The sequence below is a fragment of the Corvus kubaryi genome, unplaced genomic scaffold (genome assembly GCF_017639235.1).
Source record: "Corvus kubaryi isolate FWS band 111438036 unplaced genomic scaffold, C.kubaryi_AGA036_p1.0 37334, whole genome shotgun sequence".
Taxonomy (NCBI): Eukaryota; Metazoa; Chordata; class Aves; order Passeriformes; family Corvidae; genus Corvus; species Corvus kubaryi.
The window spans coordinates 20560625-20567060 of record NW_024581108.1 but is presented as its reverse complement, the minus strand read 5'-3'; positions in this window follow the sequence as shown (position 1 = coordinate 20567060).

Below are 6436 nucleotides of genomic sequence, written 5' to 3'. Positions count from 1 at the left end.
CCAGAAGCCACAACTTCAAATACTTTTCCCTGAATCATCTTACGCTGTGAGACTTGAAACCTGCACAAACACCGTTTTCTCCTGAGGCAGGAACAAGAAGAATTTGAAATCTGGAAGGCTGAAAATAACTTTCCCAAAAATCTTTCTCTCACATCTCTGCTGACACTAGAAAAAGTACAGGAGTGTGTAAAGGTCTGGATGTGAGCACCTGCCAGTGTCATGCTCCTGGGTGACCTACCATTCCAGAGAGTCACAGGGTGACTGTTCTGCAGCACTGCTGAGCAGGGCAGCCTGAATTCTGGCAGCTGCAGAAGAAAACATGAAAACAACGTCACTGAATTCTTTGCTACAGCAGCATATCTGCATCCCCTCTGGATCAGTAAGCCCTGGGTGGAGAATGGCTTTGTCTTACCTGGTCCTTCCTTTCCTCTTTCTTTGTGGGCTTTTCAAACAACACAGGAAAACAGTCTATCCTTGGCATTGCACCTCACAGTTTTGCCCAAACAAGCCTGAGCCACAGATTTTTTGCAGGTTGTGATGAAGCTGGACATTGCTGTCTATTGCCCAGTGTCCTTGACAGGACATAGCCAGACAAATTCAAACATTTTATCTGTAGTGTAAATGACCAGACAGAACAACGCCTTCTACAGGCCTTCTGTTCTCCGAGTCCTTTCTAACTCCATCTTTTGCTACTGTTCATGCTTGTTGCTCCCGTCTATTTCCATTTCCCTGTATGTTATCATGTGGGATAAGCAATGCATGCTGAGTACTGCTCAGATACAGCCCAGTGATCTGCCAGTAAATTCCTTCTGTGGGTGTTTGAATTCCCCAAGAGCAACTTAGAGATTTAATTTAGTCCCGTTATATCACTGAAACAGAATTTGCACTTTCATTTTTCTCTGTCCTGGGATATCTTATGCTTCCTTATGCTATTCCCAAAAGCAGCTGCACAGGACATCATGTTTTGTGATGGTTTCATTTTTGGCTGGCTCATAATTAACAGTTAACTGGTGAGTTAAAGTATTATTTCACATCCCTTGTCTAACACTACGGACTGACTGCTCAGTGCTTTACAACTTATTTTTTATTATTATTATTTAAGATATTGTGATATTCTGAATAACTTAGAAAATTACTTTATTTGATTTTATTACATGCTACCACTGAGTATTCTTCAGGATCCTCACATCACCTGCTGTTGCCAAGCTGATAGATATGAAACACTGCCTGTTGATAACCTGCAAGGAATATTATTTTCCTCAAGTGGAACAAGCTCTCCAGTTGTGACGTATTAGAGGCATCTTGACACCAACTGTGACCCATTAAAATGCTAATCAGCAGCAAAGGGAATAGGCAGAGCCAAAACCACAAACCCAAACACTCATCAAAGCTTGAAGGAAGCCACAGTTTTACCACAGTGGTGTTGTACCAGCTGTACCAGCAGCCTGGGCTCAGGCTCAGTATGTTCATCCTCAGGGGCAGAGGGGAGGACCTGCAGGACAAGTTACCACTTCACAATTTTTTTATCCAAAAGATTTAACCAGTCCTCATGACCTTTGCTTTCCCAGCTCCTGCCTTCCTGTGGCAATGGAGAAAATAAAAAATACAAAATGTTCACAAATTACAGGCTGTAATAACTTGTACCTTAGAAGAAACGTATTGCTCAGAGGTGATCTGTACACTTAGTCATGAGAGCCAACAACTACAGCACTTGCTTTCCCAACTGTAGCTCAAACTGCTATTATTTTTTAAAAAACATGTATTGCATGAATGCATAATCTATTTCTTGGAGTTACCTGTTAGTTGTGGAGAGATTCTGAATTTGTTGCCTTCTTCATGAATAAAGCCATGTTTCACTTGCAATTTCTGGCTTTTCATGCCATATGAAACAGATACAATCTCATGTGACATTGAAGTCACTGCACCATGTCTCTCAACATCATTAAAATAAGGAATCATCTCTGCTTAAAAATGCAAAGAAAAAATTCCCAGCTGCATTATTTTCTCCTCTGGAGAAAGGATTTTGGGATCTTTTTTTAAAACGACAAAACGAAAACCAACACTGGACTGAAAGAACAACAAATTCCTTTACCTTTTTAAAAAATGCACAAATACTGATTCTTCCACTATTTTGCCTCACTTCTTTACAGCTAAAACATCTCTTTAGCAAAACCAGTAACTGAAGGGTGCAGCCAGTCTATAAAGCTCAGATGGGGTGCAAAACTGAGTTTTGAAACTTTGCAAACAAGTTGCTCTGAGCCAATTTTCCCACGGCTGAATCTTGGCCTTGTTTGTTCTCATTTCCCACAGGTAGTTACGGCATTGGCAATTTGAAATAACTTGCTGATATTCGGCATGTTGTTTTATTTCCTCTCCTATAACTGAGTTGTGCTGCTTTGACATTTTGATTCAGCACTGTAAAAAAAGCAGATCCAATTTACTGAAATTTCTGCGGTTGATTCAAAAATTCTGATTCAATTTCTCAGTACATTCATTAAGGGAAACATCCTCAACCTTACGTTTGTTTGCAGAAACAAGTAGTCATTCACCAGGAACAAGAGGAACTCTCTCCCTGGAGTAAGTCACAGCTCTGGGCAGGGATGGATCTGACCTGAGCCTTGGTTTCCACAAGGTTTTTCTGTTTTCCCAGACAGAGTATGGTCCCATGAAAGTCATTGCAGAGCCACTTCAGTACTCTCTTGACTCTGCATCAACACCTGAAGGGTTTCCGCCTGCTACACACTGTGTGAGAGAAGAGGGAAAACAAAGGCAGCAATAATGGCAAAGGACCAGGTCAATGCAAGGTGTTAATTGTGAAATCCAGATTATAGTAAACATGAGAATTGACAACATAAAATGTTCATAAACCAGCTGCTCACACTCCTCTATTTATGGGGACAAACTCTGGCTCGTGCTTCTGCACACCCTTTTGGAACAGATACAGATTTTGCCTGGATGAGGGCTCAGGAGGCCCAGGATGCTGCCCCACCAACTCCTTGTCCCTCTGCAGAAGTTCATTCACAGCCAAACAAAGCCTGAACAACCCATTTTCCCTCAAAATCTCTAGGTCACACTGCATGACCCAGCTGGTAAAATGCTCAGCACTGCTGATGGAGGAAAGAAAAAAAATCATGGTCCTTAATACCCTCTTGCCACCACCTTCTTTTTAACCTGGAGGAAAGGGAAGCTGTGGTTTCATAAGATACTCTTCAGCTTTAGTATCCTGAAACATCAGATGCAAAAAAGGTGCTTATATGCATCTCTTTGTACTTACGCTCTTTCCACTAATCAATTTCACCACTCTGTTTTGCTACTGCCATCAAAATGTACTCTCAGCATATAAAGCAAGGCTCTTCAACAGTTTTTCTAAAGGATGTGGGTTGGAAAAAGCATAGGAATAATGGAGGGGACTAAAACAATGTTTTCAAGTAGCTGGTTTATAATACATGTGAAATCTAAATTTCAGTATATTGGTCATAGACTTAGGGATTTCAGAGATGCCTAGGTAGATTCTTCCCATACAAAGGTATCTTATACACACTCTACACACATATCTGAATCAATTATCTCTACCTGTAGACAACACCCAGGAACTACAGAATGACAGGAAAGGGATGCTAAGTGCAATAATCACACTGAGTACTAGAAACCAGCACCTGTTCCAAAGATCCAGAAATAAATGGTACTGGGATCTTGGAGAGATCCTCATGGTGGTTGTTCAGATGAGGTTTTCCACTTTTTCAATTTCTCTCTGCAGCAGAGATCTCTTTTTTTGAACTGGAAACAGCCTCATATGGTTCAGAGTTGATTCTCCAAAAGGTGGTCCATTGCAGAATTCTCTCATCCACTCCATTAGTGGATCTCTACCTCACTATTCAGTATCTGTTAAAATATGTACTTTTTTCTTAAATTCCTAAACTTCCAAACAAATGACTATGAAAAGAACAAGATCACTTCTAAATCTATTGGACAAATTTTTAAATTCCTCCCTTCGTTTTCAAAGATAGGGTTCCTGTGAGCTTCAGGCTAACAGAACAGAAGTCAAGCTTCTCATTTTTATTCCTGGGAAGTAGCTGAATCTTTATGCTTTTTCTGTCTCAATTTTTCCAAAACTTGAAGGATGTAACAGTTGTGAGAATCTCCAGCATTTGTCATGTTAGGAAAATAATTAAAACAGGCATTATTTTCATTCAGTAAAACTGTGAGTTTTCTTTGGTCTTTCTTCCCTAATTTAAAAATTGTGAAGGATAAAGCCTTCAGAAATTATACTTAGAAGAGATTCATTATGAAAGTCATTACATACTTGATTGATTGTGTGGCAGCATTGATTAGGTATTTTCTACTCCAAGTCAGATTAAGTAACACAAGTGAACAGGCAGTTATTAATACTGCAGGATCTAGAGAATGGTAGGGATGACAAAAGCAGATCACTTTGGAGTGAGCTGCCACTTCTACCAGTGTGACTCCAAACGAAGGAGCAGCCATGCCCAGAACTGCCAGCCGGAATGAGCCAGCCTGGTCACACTGAAATCCATCAGGGGCTGCTGCTCATGCTGCTCTGCTGGAGTCTGTGTGGGCACAGACACAAACACACTTACTACATCCCACAGTCTGAGAGGCCTATTTAACACAATTTTTATCTTGACCCTATGATTAGAAAAACTCCTCAACTCCGAAAAACAATAAAAATGCTCACAGCAGCTCCTGTGAGTTTTAGTAGCTTCTGTACGGCTGATGGCACAACAGACCTGAGTTTGCTTTATGTGGTAATTTAAGCAATTTAAGCTTAAAATGTTCCCAGGGCAAAAATTAGGGCTATGTCTAACAAGTACATTAAGGCTTATTATGCCTATTAAGCACAGGGAGTCACCCTTGTGACTGCACATTACATTTGAAAGCTGTTCTGGGCAGTGTGCTGATTCCCTAATCAAACCTGTGTGGGAGGTACTTTTTGGTGACATTTAGAAACCTTCAATTACAAAACAACTAGCTAAAAGGGCAAAGAAATGGGTTTTTCTAAACACACTGACAGAAAACAAAAACAGACATTGGACATAGGCAAAGAACTGGAACCATTCTTTTTGCATTCTCTTTTTTACTTTTATTCTGTTACTTTGGTATCTTAAGAGACTCAAAATGAATAAAAGCCCAGTATCTGAAGGGAAAATAACCTTGTCATTTGAGGAATCAAAGATTTTGAAATTGCCCAAGAGACAGAAATCAAAGATATTTTGATCTTGCAACATTCAAAATATCGAGTACATCTTGTTACTTTTAAGTATCTTTAGAATTTAAAAATTAAAAGTGCTGACACAAATTTGTATGAAGTTAAAATAACTTAAACCATCTTCTTTTTTTTTCATCTTCCATAAATCTTTTATTGGTGGTTCAAAATGAAGCATATGCTTCCAGAACATGTATCTCATGGTTGGTATCCTCCAAGGAAACCAGATGGCAAAACTCATAAATCCTTTTCCCTTCTGCTCTTTGACAGTCCCAATCAAGAAAGTTATGAGGCCAGAAGATCAGGTTTATGTCCTGTTGTTATAAAAACATTTCCTTTGTGCATCCAATGTGGTTTCAATTTTCTCAAAGCCCATAGTGGCAAATAGCAGTTTAGTGAGATATTACATGCAGAAAGCTATTGGAAGAACATACACCACATTCCCTACTTCATTGGGAGGCACTGGTGTATTATTCCACACCAGAGCAGATGAGATCAGAAGCACTTTGGGGTTTTGATGCACAGTACCAGACAGCTACGGAGTTTAAATTTCATCACTATCAAACAAAAAGATGTCACTCCCAAACAGTAGACAAGGATTTTGTCTTAACAAGTTGAAGTATAATCACAGACAAAACTGACATGGTAGGTAAATATTTTAGGCCTCTTCTGCAAATGGAAGGTATAATCTGTCTGCTGCCTTAATATCAACAGCATGGTTAAAGAGTTTTGAAATTCTTTTGATCACTCATCTTAAAGAACCCTCACAAGATGAAAAGAAATCATTATCATTAATGTTCATGATTTCAAGACTGAAAGCTTGAAAGAACTGACAACCTGAATATGACAGTTATGATTGTGTTGGTTGTTCTTAAGACTTCTGGGGAAATAAAATGTGCAATTAGAGCTCTTTGATTACCTGAAGGAAGTTCAACACTTCACAATTTAGTGCTCCCAACTGAAATACTACTGGAAAATTTTAGTTTGCTTCACAAGAAATATTCCAACATGTTTTGATGAAGAATCTGCAAAACAATTGTGGATGTTTATTTCAATTCATTTCAGTGTACAACGTTCCCAGTGAAAACAGCTGTTAAAATCTGAACTTCCCTACAAAAATTCACTTTTAATTATTAACTTCACCTTTTATTAGAAAATTCTCCCCTCAAAATAATTTCAGGATTCACAAGAATCTTCTGAGGAAGCAAAGGT